The following is a 14,886-nucleotide window of genomic DNA, read 5'->3' as shown; positions in this document are numbered from 1 at the left end:
CTAGCATTCAGCACAGCTTTTCACCCTCAGACCGATGGTCAGACTGAGAGAACCATCCAAGTATTGGAAGATATGCTTCGTGCCTGTGTGCTAGATTTTGGAGGTAGCTGGATTTAGTTTTTTCCGCTAGTTGAATTTGCTTATAATAATAGTTATCAGTCTAGCATTGACATGACACCTTACGAGGCATTATATGGTAGGAGATGTAGATCTCCTCTTTTTGGGATGAAGTAGGCGAAAGGTGAGTTTTGGGTCCAGAGATAATTCAGCAAGCATGCGATAAATTCCGACTTATTCGAGATAGGATCAGTGCAGCACAAAGTCGGCAGAAAAGCTACGCAGATACTTGCCGCCGGGAACTAGAATTTGGAGTAGGTGATCATGTTTTTCTGAGAATAACTCCACTAAAGGGGATTTTGAGATTTTGGAAAAAGGGTAAGTTGAGTCCTAGGTTTATTAGCCCTTTTGAGATACTTGAGAAGATTGGGTTAGTAACCTATCGGCTAGCTTTACCGCCATCTTTATTCTGAGTTCATGACGTATTTCATATTTCTATGTTGAGGAAATACGTCGCAAATCCTTCCCATATCATCAGCCATGCAGGATTGGAAATCAGTGAGGCTTTAGTGTATGAAGAAACTCCAGTACAGATCTTAGATAGCAAAGAATAGGAATTGCGTAACAAGAAGATACCACTAGTGAAAGTTCTATGGAGGAATCACGCGATTGAGAAAGCCTAATGGGAGCTTGAAAATGAAATTTGACAGAAATATCCCCATTTATTTTATGAATTATAGTAATGATGTATATGCTTAGATAGTAATTTTATTTTGTTGAGTCTAGTGTACTTGTAATGTAAAGTATAGGGTGGATAGTATTTTGTTTTGGGAGAAATTTTCTTTTATGGTTGTAATCTCCTAGAACTACCCATGTAACCACGGTATTCCTCCGCTATGAATGGGGACAGGTAATAAAATAAGTAGACCCTTTTCTTTACGGAATGATGGAAGTAAGAAATTCAGATAGTAAATTTCGAGGACGAAATTTTATAAGGAGGGGAGAATGTAGTAACCCGAAGAATATTAGCATTTTAATAATAAAGAGGGAGAGAAAATAGAAACAGAAACAGAAGGAGGTCGTAGACTTCGTCGACGACATTGCATTTTGGGAATAATAATAGTATTAAGGAATTGCCTAGACTCGTCGATGAATACAGGGTTTCGTCTATGAGTGCATAAGGAATTTCGTCGACAAATACTGGGTTTCGTCGATGAGGAAATACTGAGCGTGGTTTTTGACTGCTCTGAATTTCGTCGACGAATATAGGACCTCGTCAACGAATTTAATGAAGGACTCCTCGATGAGGTGACGTGTCTCATCGACGAATCTGACCCTATAAATAGCTAAAAATCAGATTTTTATTCACTCTCCACACTCCTCTCTCTCTCTCTCTCTCTCTCTCTCTCTCTCTCTCTCTCTCTCTCTCTCTCTCTCTCTCTTTCTACGTCACTCTCTCCCTTCTCTCTTTGATTTTGGCCCCGCCAATCGCCAGATCGAAGATTTAAGGCTACCACGACACTCCTGGTGCACTTCTCTACAAGTCTGTCGGAGCGGATCGTCAGTGGGATCAAGTTGGAATTCATCCCTAATTCAGGGTAAGGCCTTCTAGCCATTTTTGGCCTTATGGTAGTTATAAGAAATGATGTAGGCGATGAAATACTGATATTATGTTCTTACAAATATTGTTTTCAAGGTGTTTTGTAGGAGGCCTTGCGGGTGTTAGGCTAGTATTCCATAGGAGCTTTCCAGTAGTCAGGTAAGGGAAATATGCTATGCTAGGTATATTTTTTAAATATTATACAGTTTATTAAATTACAAAAATTATGAATTAAAGTATCGTGTGGCTTGTGAATAAGAATATTGTACGAAGATATGTTCTACGATATTTCAGTATCTTGATTTTACAATATTTCAGTACCATGATTTTATGAATCTCAGTACCATGATTATACGAATATCGGTATTATGATTATGCAGTTACAGTGTTATGATTATACAGTTATTAGATTTACAGTACAGTTTATGCAGCATCATGGTTATTATGATTATTTTAGAATCATGGTAAATCAGATAGTTGTATATAGAAATACAATATATGGTATCAGACCCTGTTGGACTATGCAGTTACAGAGCACGGTACCGTTACTACAAAAATTATGTTACTTTATGAGTGCAACCACCTATTTAGATGATACGTGGTAAGGTCGATCACCTAAGCCCTTGAAGAGGATAGGCTCCCTATCCAAATATGGGTTGAGGTGGGCATATCGACTGATAGAGTATAGTGATTTATTCCTGGTTGGCCGGCCAGGGTAAATCCAGCCTACAGGTCACACAACCCTGTCATAAGGGGGTAAGTCATGACATACAGATTTCCACACAGAACATTTTCAGTTATTATTATTACGTATTTATAGTTTTACATAAACAGGGAATATACTTATGCATAATAGAAGTATTTTGAATAGTAAACTACGATACTATAATGTTAAGCAACATGAAAAGGGAAGGGGGTGAATTTTATTACTTATACCGTACTTACATATTCAGTTATACATGTTTATATGAAAACATATTCCATGATATATAGTAGCTCATTTGCCACACATTAGTAATAGCATATTTCGTCTTACTGAGCATTGGCTCACCCCAGTGTTGAATCATTTTTTAGGTGATCCAGGTACGCGATCAGATCAGGCTCATAGATAGAGGGGCTTCAGTAGTGCCCTGTCAGAGAGTGAGTATATTTTTGGGGATGATTGTGTGTACCCTAACTAGTTGAGGGTATTTTGGGAAAATAGTGGTATGTGCGGAAACATGTAGTGCTCTGGTATTGTATGGTATTGGTTTTGTATTGTGTATATATTTTCATATGGTTATGTCTATGTGATTTATGCTTCTCGCTGCTTAGGTTAATGATTGAGTTTACCCCTAGCATGGTATCAGAGCATGTAGAATATTATAAAAAAGAAAATATATATAGTAATTAAGCAGGTCGTTACAAAGTGTCCTCTTATAATCAAAATGAACCAAACCAGGGAATTAAATGTTTGTGGTGAAAGTGAATACACTGGTCGAATTTGTAAAGACCCAAACCAGGGAATTAAATAACAAATAAAGAAAGGAAAATTTCAACATTGAAGAGCAGGCGTCGTCGATAAAGCCAGTGTTCTCGTGGACGAAGGCCCTTCTGTACTTCGTCGCCGAAATTCAGAGTCTCATCGACAAAGAGATCCAAAACGTCCTAAAATTATCAAGCTTAGGGTTCGTCAATGAGGTCCTCCCTTTGTCGATGAACAACATTCTGTGGTTCGTCAACGAAGGCACCATTTCGTCGACGAATTTGATCGAGTCAAGAGGCTATAAATACTTTTTCATTAAGAAATCTAAATCTCTCTCTCTCTCTCTCTTTGATCGTTCACCGTTCATCACCCATTTTGACAATTGGAAGATACCATGAGGATCAGGGGACAAATCTCTACGAGTCTAGCGGAGTAGATTTTAGAACTCGGGAAAAAGTTTGGGTTCGGTTTTCGAGCAGCTCTGGTCATTTCAAGGAATCAAGTAAGGGGAATATATTATGTCAGCTATGTTTAAGTGTTTTAACCAAATGGAATGTTAAAATGATTTTTATATATTTAGTTACGGCTTTTCTAAGGTTTCTGGGTCTAGGGTAACCGACTTTATTTTCAAAACCTACTATTTAAATTTAAATAAGATATTTTTAAAGTATAGTATAGGTCCTTATAAACGTTTTCACCGGTTGGAAATAATTATTTTAAGGCATAAGCTTATTTTAAAAATTAAGCAAAGTGGTAGGGTTGATTTTATCCATTTTTCCCGTATTTGGCTATATATCAATATTTAATAAAATAACAACATGGAGATATTCATACCCTAGTTTTAGCAGCAGAAATTACTTTATCATGCAGATGATTTATTTATGAATTAACTGGTGAAAAATATTGTGTGGCATGAGTATAGTTTTAATTAGCATTGAATGAGCAGGTTTTGTGAAACATTGAAAAGTAACGACTATAAACCAAGATATGAGATATGAGATATGAGATATGAGAAATGATATATTATGATATGTCTATTTTTACCAAATCATTATCCAGCAGAGATGTGTACAGTTTTATGAAATGAATTATGAATATAGTTTTATACGATGTAAATTGCCATATATGATAGTAGAGCCATGTTATTATGTTCTCATGTTAAAGCATGATACCGTAGCTAAATGTATGTAGAGGTGTAATCCACAGATTGAGAGCGTGGATGGGAAAGGCTATTTGTGACCTAGGTAAAGTACTCCCCAAAGGTTTTCTAGGGCTCCATCTAATGTAGTAATTTCGGATGACTTAGCCTTCGGGTGGCCTTCGGGTACATAATGAGTAGGCATCATGGTACTATTTTATGTTTGACTTAGCATTAGTTGGCTGGCAATTTGCTAGGTCCAACCTTTGGGCCGCACAACCCGTCATAGGTGAAAGCATGTCGCACGTGTATGTGATGGTGTGACAACGCTAGTCCTACATACCAGGTTGTATCTTTGTTAGAATTGGTGTATTCCCAAGAGGGGGGTGAATTGGAATTTTAAAATTTATCTCCTAAGTTAAATGAAATACTAGTATAATATAACCTAGGGTCTTTCTATGCAATTCCTAATGCACCAATAATATAATGTGCGGAAATTTAAATCAAGCACATCATTCACACCATAACATACATGTGCGGTAAATATAAAGTGCAGAAATATAAAAAGGGCACACGATATGTTATCGGGGTTTGGCCAACTGAGCCTACGTCCCTGCCTCTAGCTCGCAAGCCTGAGGATTCCACTAAAGGCTCACTTAACGGGTGGAGCAACACCGATTACAACCAGATCAATTAGCATAGGGCTAACCTTAACCTTGACAACCAGACCAATTAGAGGGGTTGACCTCAACCTACACCTTAACAGGATAGTACACCTAACTTTCCTAACCGGGTCTAAGTCAATCCAAGACTATTTCACAGGGCTACTTTAACGATCTTCTTATTTTCTATAAATTTTTTTTTTCCATAATATAATATATAAACCACAATAACCAATTCAGCAGATCATAATCAACCTGAACCCATGGGTACCAGGGATATAACAGTAACACAATGCGAAAGCCTAAGTAGCAGGAAACATAAAATTATAATTAACTCATAATACCATATACAATACCATCCATTACAATACTAGAGTTACTATGTCGACTGTCTTTATATATAAACCACCCAAAGAGTCCTAGGGTCATTTCCCACAAAAATCCATCTGGCCCTATCTCAAAATACATACCCTTTAGAGAGGGCAGATCTGTCGTAACTATCTTAGCGGAGCTTTATCCGCTCTTCTATCCGAGGCTCCTAAAATATTTATGAAATTTTGGGGTGAGACACCTCTCAGTAAGGGAAATAAACTAATACCAGTGTGTGGCAACATAAGCATTTCTGTGATATACATATAATCATATACATAAGCATAACCAGTACGACTGTATGTATCATTTCTGGAAAAAACATGTATAATCATAACATAGCAAAACATACAGAATTATCATAGCATAATTCATCTTATATAAATATAATACAAAAACAACCCTGGTAGGTTAGTTGGTTGTTGTCATGTATTACCCCCACATGACTAGGTTGTGTGGCCTGAAGGTAGGACCTGACAATGGTTGGCCGACCACTGCCAAGTCAAAAGTACAGTCTGTTAGTCCGATAGGTCTGTCAGACCTAGTCCGTACACCAGGGGCGCTCACACTTCTTAAAATCACATCGATCATCCGTCCTCACGCTACTCCGTATAGAAGCATTAACACAATATCATGATGAACATGAACACATAGTAACGATACCGTACAAGTGCTAGCTTAGACCAAGCCAACTAGGTTCTGATAACATATAACATATAATCAAACTGTGATACATAGATATTTCATACTAACAATTGTCAAGTTTATCATCACATCATTTTGTGTATTTATACATCATGAAAATCATCGACCCATATGCCGACAAATCATATCCATAACTCGGTCCGTACGCTGACAAATCATATCCATAGCTTGACCCATAGGCTAGCAAATCATATACATAGCTCGGCCCGTACGCCAACAAAACATATCCATAGTTCGTTCCGTACGCCAACAAAACATATCAAATTCTCAGCCTGTACGCCAATTTTTTATTATAAAAATCCATATCTTTATCATATTTTCAGAAAACACCTAAAATAAGCAGTCCCGCACCTGCAGGGTTCCCCGTTCAACACCCTAAAAATGATATTCCCTAGAACTAAACTTTAGTATTTCTACGCGTACTACACTTTCTACAACTATCAAGAAGTCACACATATTGAGTAGAAAGTCCTAGCTTGGATTTGGGATGGATTCTGAACTAGCCCCACCAACGATCCACTCCAACAGATGTGCAGAGAACTTCCCTAGGAGTGTTGTGGTGACTTCGAATCATCAATCCGGTGAAGAATGGAACCAAAAATTAAGAGAGAAGGGGTGGGAGCCGAAAAGGAGAGAGAAGAAAAATTCTGCGCGTGAGTTTGCGGCCAAAAATGAAGATTTGGCCTATTTATACACTGACCCTTGTCGACAAGGACATGAAGACAACTCGTCTACGAACTCTCTCCTCGTCGACGAAATTCAGAATCACCAAAAACCCACTCTCGATATTTTCTCATCGACGAAGAGAACCCTCGTCGACAAGCCCAATATGTTGCATCGTCGACGAACGCTTTGCTGTGCCCCCTTTTTATTTCCTTTTTTCTTTTTTTATTATTATTTAATTACCATTATTCTTCGGGTCATTACATTCTCCCCTCCTTATAAAATTTCATCCTCGAAATTTACTGTTCACGTAACTCATCGTCCCTTAAAAGGAAATAGAGTCTACTTATTTTATTACTTACCCTCACTTTTGGCGGAGGAATACCATGGTTACATTCCGTGTCCTAGGAGATTACATACATAAAAGGAAATTTCCCCTAAAACTAAATTGCTACACTAATTAAACCTTTACATGTACCTGCAAAAGAAATATTACCTAACTACTTAAGCTTCTTGAAATAGTTGTGAATACTTCTGCTTCATCTGCTCCTCGGCCTCCCAAGAAGCCTCTTCCACTGTGTGATTCCTCCACAAAATTTTTACCATAGGAATTTTCTTATTATGCAACTCTTGCACTTTCTTGTCCAGAAAATTGTACTAGCACCACCTCATACACTAATGAATCATTGAGCTCTAGTTCACCATAACTAATAATATGAGAAGGGTCTAGGACGTATTTCCTCAACATAGAAACATGAAATACATCATGCATCCTAGATAACATAGGTAGCAAAGATAGCCTGTAGGTAACCGGCCCCACTTTATCTAGAATCTCAAATGGACTGATAAACCTAGGGTTAAGTTTACACTTCTTCCCAAATTGCGTAACCCCTTTTAATGGAGCTATCTTTAGAAATACATGATGACCAACATCAAACTCCAATTCTCTAAACTAGTCTTCCTGATGTTAGTATCGGTAGGAACTCATAATCTGGGATGGAACCGCAAAACTCTATCATCTGCAATACTGAATTCCTCCCCCTTACCACTTTGCACTTTGTCTATCACCTCTACTAATTCTGGGTCTTCCTTCTGAGCAGCTTTAATTCTTTCTTGTAGAGTAGGTTACACTAATAAATTGGCGATACATACCTGAGGATCATTTTCAACTAATTCGATGCTGAGTTTCTCCAGATCTATCATAATTGGATACTGGATCTCCATAGCCATCAACACCGATCCCCTAGACTTCCTGCTTAACGCATCAGCTACCACGTTTGCTTTCCCTGGGTGATAATTGATAGTACAATCAAAATCCTTAGTTAGCTCCAACCATTTTCTCTGTCTCATATTCAATTCCCTCTAAATGAAAAAGTATTTTAAACTTTTGTGGTCGGAGAAGATCTCACACCGCTCGCCATACAGATCATGCCTCCAAATCTTCAATGCGTGTACTACTACAGCCAATTTAAGATCATGCGTAGGGTAGTTCTTTTCATACTCTTTCAACTATCTAGAAGCATATGCCACCACCCTTCCATGCTATATCAATACATAGCCAAGTTTTTTAAGGACGCATCACTGTAAATGACATAACCCTCACCTCCTGACGGGATGACCAATTCTGGTGTTGTGTGTTGTGACTAATCTCTGCTTCAATTCCTAGAAACTCTGCTCATAGCTTTCGTCCCACTCAAATTTGATATTCTTCCTAGTCAATCGTGTCAGAGGCCCTGATAGTGCTAAGAATCCCTCTACGAAACGACGGTAATACTTAGCTAATCCCAAGAAACTCCTGATCTCTTGGACATTCCTTGATCTAACCCAATCCACTACCACCTCAACCTTACTAGGATCCACATAAATTCCATCTCTTGAGATAACATGCCCCAAAAACACAACTTTCTCAAGCCAGAATTTACATTTATTCTACTTAGCATACAGCTTCTTTTCTCGTAGCGTCTGCAGAACCTGCCTCAAGTGCTCATGCTTTTCATAGCTCCTCGAATAGACCAGTACATCATCAATAAAAACAACAACGAATTGGTCTAGGTATTGGTGGAAGACTCTGTTAATCAAGTCCACAAATACCACAGGAGCATTCGTCAAACCAAATGGCATAACGAGAAACTCGTAATGCCTGTACCTAGTCCTGAAGGCCGTCTTTGAGACGTCTTTTTCTTTCACTTTCACTTGATGATAGCCGGATCTAAGATCAATCTTTGAATACACCTGTGTATCCTGGAGCTGGTCAAACAAATCATCTATATAGGATAGAGGATATTTATTCTTGATTGTCACTTTATTAATCTCCTTATAATCTATACACATCCTCATCGACCCGTCTTTCTTCTTTACAGATAGAACTGGAGCTCCCTACAGAGATACACTAGGTCCTATAAAACCCTTATCTAGAAAATCTTGCAGTTGATTCTTCAATTTTGCCAATTCCGCTGGTGCCATTCGGTAAGGTACTTTAGGAATCAGCGCTGTACCCAGAAGTAGATCGATAGAAAAATCTACCTCCCGATCAGGTGGCAAACCTAGCAACTTATCTAGGAAGACATCTATAAACTCCTTTACTATAGGCGTGCTAGCAAGTTTCAATTCATTCTCTGGCACCTCCTTTACAACCACCACAAACCCTTGGCAACCACTCATTAGTAGTCTACTCACCTGAATAACTGAAACTAACTGAGGCGGGGATTGTACTCGCTACCCTACGAACCTGAATTCCACTCTTTCTAGAGGTCTGAATATCACTTCTTGTGCATGGCAATCTATGCTGGAAAAATTAGCTGCTAACCAATCTATACCAAATATTACATTGAATCCATGCATATCTAGCACTATCAGATCAGCAGACAGAATTTTCCCTTGAATATCAACTGAACAACCCTGGAGCACCCTACTACACCTCACTGCTAACCTAGTCGGTGTAGATACCAATAGTTTAGTATTCAAGAACTGTGTTTCTGCCCTACAAAGTCTAGTGCACTCTGAAGATACAAACGAGTGTGTGGCTCCTGAATTAAACAATGCAATAACTTTAAAAGAAAGCATACTAATCAAACCTGTCACCACGTCATCGACTGTCTTAGCATCACCCAGCGTCAGAGTGAATACTCTGGCTAGAGCCATATTCCTCTGTTGCCCTCGTGGCGCCTAATAACCTCCCTGGTATGGTTTGGGAGCTGGAGCTGCATCTGGTGGTGTAGGGCAATCTTGTACCATATGACCCTGCCTACAGCAACGGTAGTAGACAACTCCACCTGTAATGACTCAAAGAATAATGTTATTTAAATATTAAAGAGAGAGGAAATGGAATTATGATAAGAAGGCAGTAGTAGCCTTCGTCGATGACACGGTATATTGGACTCCTAGACGAGGGTGTGATTCGTCGATGAGAAAATACCGAGAGGGGTTTTGGGTGATTCTGAATTTCATCAACGAGAAGAAAGTTCATCAACGAGTTGTCTTCATGACCTTGTCAACGAGGTGACATGGCTCGTCAACGAGGGTCAGTGTATAAATAGTGTTAAACTCCATTTTCAATAGAATTTCAGGTGTAAAATCTTCCTATCTCTCCCATTTCGGTTTCCCAACCTTCTCTCTAGCTTTCTGGGTCCATTCTTCACTGGATTGACGATTCGAAACCATCACGACACTCCTGGGGAAGTTCTCTGCATATCTACTGGAATGGATCGTTGGTGGGGCTAGTTCGGAATCCATCCCAAATTCAGGGTAAGGTTTTCTACTCAATATTTGACTTCTTGACAGTTGTTGAAAGCGTAGCATGCGTAAAAATATTGAAATTTAGTTATGGGAAATGTCATTTTTAGGGTGTTGAATGGGGAACCCTGCGGGTGTAGGACTATTTTTTTAGGGGTTTTTTTCAGGAATAAAGTAAGGGAATAAACTAAGGTAGTTATTTTATGAAAATGTATGTATGTTATTACAATATCTAATTTCAGGGAAATAAATATATTTATATATGCTTTATGTTTGGAAAATACTGCTGTAAAAGATGATATGTTTAAATATGTATAAAACCTATTTAGTGTGGCATGAGTAGAATTTATAATGAAATACTATTTTCTGGGAATATGATATAAATATGGATATGATTTGTCGGCGTATGGGTCATGCAATGTATGTGATTTGCTGGCATACGGGTCATGCTATGTATGTGATTTATTGACGTACAGGCTGTGCTATGGATATGATTCGCCGACGTACGGGCCGAGCTATGAATATGAAATGCCAGCATACAGGCCGATGATTTTCATGATATACATATAAATATGAAAATGATGTGATGATATTGATTTAGAAATTATAGTATGAAATATCCATGTATCATAGTTTGATTATATGTTATATGTTATCAGAACCTAGTTGGCTTGGTTTAAGGTAACACTTGCACGGTATCGCTGCTATGTGTTCATGATCATCATGATATTGTGTTAACGCTACTGTATGGAGTGGCGTGAGGTTAGATAATTGATGTGGTTTTATGAAGTGTGAGCGCCCCTGGTGTACGGACCAGGTCTGGCAAACCCATCAGACTTACAGACTGTACTTTTGATTTGGCATTGGTCGGCCAACCATTGTCAGGTCCCGCCTTCGAGCCACACAACTCAGTCATGTGGGGGTAATACATAACAACAGTCAGCTAACCTATCAGAATTGTTTTTGTATTATTATTATATGAGATGATTTATGCTATGAGAATTCAGTATGTTCTGTCATGTTATGATTATACCTGCTTTTCCTAGAAATGATATATACAGTTATACTGGTTATGTTTATGATTATTATGTATATCACAGAAATGCTCATGTTGCCACACACTAGTGTTAGTTTATTTCCCTTACTGAGAGGTGTCTCACCCCGAATTACATGATATTTTTCAGGAGCCCCTGATAGGAAAGCGGATAAAGCTCCGCTAAGATAGTTACGATTGATCTGTCCTTTCTGAAGGGTATGTATTTTGTGATAGGGTCAAATGGTTTTCGTGGGAAATGACCCTAGGATTCTCTTTTGGGCTGTATAAACCTAAAAACAATGGATGTAGTAACTCTGGTATTGAAAATGGATGGTTTTGTGTTTATGATATTATGTTTTCGGCTGCTTAGGCTTCTACATTGTGTTTTTGATATATCCCTGGTACCCATGGGTTCAGGTGGATTATGGTCTGCTAAATTTGTTGTTATGGTTTTTATTATATTATGGAAAAAAATATTTATAAAAATTAAGCAGGTCGTTACACCACCTGCTGAACACTCTTCCCAGTGTCTCCTCCCACAAGTTTGGCAGACTGGAGGACCCTGCACTGCCTGAACCTCACGACCTCAAGTCTCCTGCCTCCGTCCTCTACCATGATTTCCTTTCCTCCATTGATTCTATCTAGAACCCTGTTAATAGCCCAAAGATGCAGATCTCTTCTTCTGTCCCTGCTCCTTTGCATCCAAACGCTCACCAACCTCTGCCAAGGTTGCTCTGTCGACTAACTTAGGAAAATCCTGCATCCGCAACACCACCACCTACTTGAAGATACCTCACCTCAAATCTCTCTCAAACTGCCTTGCCTTTTTCGCCTCATTAGGAACAATATACGGAGCGAAGCGAGAGAGCTCGATAAAATGCGTCGCATACTGTTGGACTGATAACTGTCCCTACTTCAGACTCAGGAACTCTTCCACTTTAGCCTCCTTGACAGTAGATGGAAAATATCTATCAAAAAACAATTCCTTAAACTGATCCCAAGTCATGGCTATTGGCGTAGTCCTCTACTGCTCCAAAAGCCTCATAGTAGCCCACTACCTCTCAGCCTCTCTTGTCAGTCTATAGGTGGCAAAGAGGACCCTCTATTCCTCAGTACAGTGCAACACGACCAAGACTTTCTCTATCTCTTGCATCCAGTTCTCAGCGGCTGCAAGATCGACTCCTCCCGAAAAGCCCGGAGGATTCATCTTTGTAAACTTCTTGATAGTGCACCCATGGCCAATCGACGAACCACCCTGCTCCCTCGAGCTCCTAGCGATTTTAGCCATAACCTGTTGAGCCACGCTACGTAATACCGTGTCAAAGTCAGTCCCACTTGCACCTGATGGTCCTGCTACATTACTGCCACTCGCATGGGCACTACCTCCTCCTGAATTCATCTTGAAAAATAAAAAATGCAACTCAGTAATCCTATCCTTATAATTTACCCACTTAACCTAGCCTCTTATTTCAACACTCTCAGCTTATTTCTAACCCCATTCCTACATTCTAGGAACATAAACCGTCAATAGTTTACTATGGTTTTCCTAAAATCTTCACCCCAGGAAAGTGACAACGCCCGAAAGGGGGGGTCGTTACATATGAAAAATTCAGTAGAACTCTAGTATGGTTTCTGGTGTTGTATATGGTATTTATGTAATTTATGTTTTCCGCTGCTTAGGTATTAGAGATATATGACAGGTTTATCCTCGGCACCCATAGGTCTGAGTTGATCATGACTATTGCAGTTTAGTGGGATATCAGGATTATTATGTATGTTATAATATATATGAAGGGGGAAAAAAGAATAGCTAGAATAGGCAGGTCGTTACATTATGGATAGAGCTGCAGTGATTGAGAGTGGTCTTCAAAGAGGCACCGTAGCACAGAACTAGGGAAAGAGGTTTGTGCCTTCTGATTTTCAGGCAAGGTCTAGCCGAGGGCCTTGGAGGAGGTAGGAGAGTAGAGGTGGACAGAGATAGGGAGTGGGAGATCGGGCAGTACCAGGCAGGCAGATGCCTCTTTCTTGTCCCATATGCTATAGGAGACATTCAGGAGAGTGTCAGGTCAAGGAGGTGATATGTTATTAGTGCTATCAACCTGGGCATATGGTGAGAGACTGTCAAGCACCACTAGCTGTTGTGCATGCTTATAGACCATACCAAGGAGGTCATTAGGCACCCCAAGGCGGATAGTAGAGGAATATCACCCCAGCATGAGTCTATGCATTGACACCGAGGGATGCTGAGGTGGCAGGAGATGTTGTGATAGGTAGAGTTTCAATACTATCATTTACAGCTACTACATTGTTTGATTCAAGGGCGACTCATTCTTTTATCGCCCAAGAGTTTGTTAAACTTTGTGGGTTAGAAACACAGTAGTTGGGTGTCCGTTTGTGAGTGACTACGCCGACAGGGGCCTTGGGGATATGTGAGAAGGTACTTAAGAACTATCCAGTATGCATTCAGGGGAGGTTTTTACCAACTAATCTGGTAGTCTTGGATATGCATAGGTTTGAGGTGATACTGGGGATGGATTGGCTAACTGCCCACTATGCCAGTATTGACTGCAATCAGAGAGAGGAAGTGTTCAGATCTCTAGGAGGATAAAAGTATAGATTTGTGGGGTCAAGCGATTGTTACTAGAGGGCTGTTAGTGATATGTGGCTTGTGTGAAGGAGATATCAAAAAGGGAGTTAAGGTTAGAGAATATCCCGATAGTAAGGGATTTTCTTGATATTTTCCCTAAGAATTTGCCGGGATTACCTCCTCATCATGAGGTAGAGTTTTTTTATTGATCTAGTTCTGGGGACAACGTCGATTTCAAAACTGCCATACAAAATGGCATCAGCGAAATTAAAAGAATGGAAGGATTAGTTGCAGGAACTATTAGATAAGGGATTTATTTAGCCCAACGTGTTGCCCTGGGGAGCGTTGGTATTATTTGTGAAAAAGAAAGATGGGTCGATGAGAATGTGCATTGACTACCGAGAAATTAATAAAGCGACTATAAAAAATAAATACCCTATTCCCCGCATTGATGATTTATTTAACCAGTTACAAGGGACACAGGTTTTCTCGAAGATAGATCTATGATTTGGGTATCATCAGGTAAAGGTCAAAGTAGATGACGTTTCAAAGAGGACATTCAAGACTCGGTATGGTCACTACGAATTCTTGGTTATGTCGTTTGGACTGACCACTGCTCCTACAGTATTTATGGATTTGATGAATGGGGTCTTTCACCAGTATTTGGATCAATTTGTGGTGGTATTCATTGATGACATACTGGTATATTCAAAGAGCTCAGAGGAGCACGAGGAACATCTGAGGGTAGTATTATAGGCGCTAAGAGAAAGAAGATTGTATGCGAACTTCAAGAAGTGCGAGTTCTAGCTAGAGCAAGTTACCTTCCTTGGACACGTGATATCCAAGGGTGGCATCTCAATAGATCCAAGCAA

Source organism: Malania oleifera, chromosome 3 (genome assembly GCF_029873635.1).
Source record: "Malania oleifera isolate guangnan ecotype guangnan chromosome 3, ASM2987363v1, whole genome shotgun sequence".
In the NCBI taxonomy this organism is placed as follows: domain Eukaryota; kingdom Viridiplantae; phylum Streptophyta; class Magnoliopsida; order Santalales; family Ximeniaceae; genus Malania; species Malania oleifera.
Note: the sequence above shows the minus strand (reverse complement) of the source record.